This window comes from Cucumis sativus, chromosome 1 (genome assembly GCF_000004075.3).
Source record: "Cucumis sativus cultivar 9930 chromosome 1, Cucumber_9930_V3, whole genome shotgun sequence".
Classification (NCBI taxonomy): Eukaryota; Viridiplantae; Streptophyta; class Magnoliopsida; order Cucurbitales; family Cucurbitaceae; genus Cucumis; species Cucumis sativus.
This window is the reverse complement of record NC_026655.2, coordinates 31,922,953-31,923,824: the sequence shown is the minus strand read 5'-3', so window position 1 is coordinate 31,923,824 and position 872 is coordinate 31,922,953.

Genomic DNA, 872 nt, shown 5'->3' with positions numbered 1-872 from the left:
TACAAGATATTTATAGACTTTCCTATGATTCTTAGTTAAAACACTAGTTAAATTAGAAGTTAAAACCAACAAATTTAGCTAGATAAACTGTTTTAAGGTCTGTTTGAATTGAATTAAAAATAAAATATTTTTCAATAATACATTTCCTTTTAAACACTTTTTTGGAAATGAGTTTAAAATTTAAACACTTAATGTTCGGTTAGACACTTTTTATAAGTGTTTATATGTGAATTTGGTTTCTAAAGATTTCTCCAAAATAGATTGTTTTATAAATGAATTTTTAAAAAACGCATTATTTTAATTTGCCAAACACTACTATTTTTTTCAAAATAGTATTTTTGATAAAATTAAACACTTTAGACTCCCAACCAAGCACACCCACTAAGGTGTTTTCCACATAATTCAAAGAAAGAAAAAAAGAAGAAGAATGGAAAAGAAAATCTACCCGCCTCTGCCGTTGTGAAGAAGATGAAGAAGAAAGACAACGCTCGATGAAATCCGATGGATATGAGAAAGAAGAAGAAGACGTTATCTAATCGTTGTTGAAATATGAAGAAGAAGAAGACGTTGTCCAATCGTTGTTGAAAGACAAAGAAAAAGAGGATGTTATGAAGAAAGCAGACGATGTTGCCTTATTGCGAGATTTAAAAGTCGAGGGTATTTCTGTTATTAAAAAATCAAAGTAGGGCCTAATCGGCTTTTAATTTGTAATATGAAATGTAATTAGTTTATATTTTGCTATATATGGGTGATGAAGAAGAGATTGATGGAAGAGAATTGAACGAGGAGTATATATATATATTAAGCATCAAAATGCATGTTTTTTAAGTAAAAAAACAAAGTCTTCTTCCTCCTTCACAAACACCCTAGCG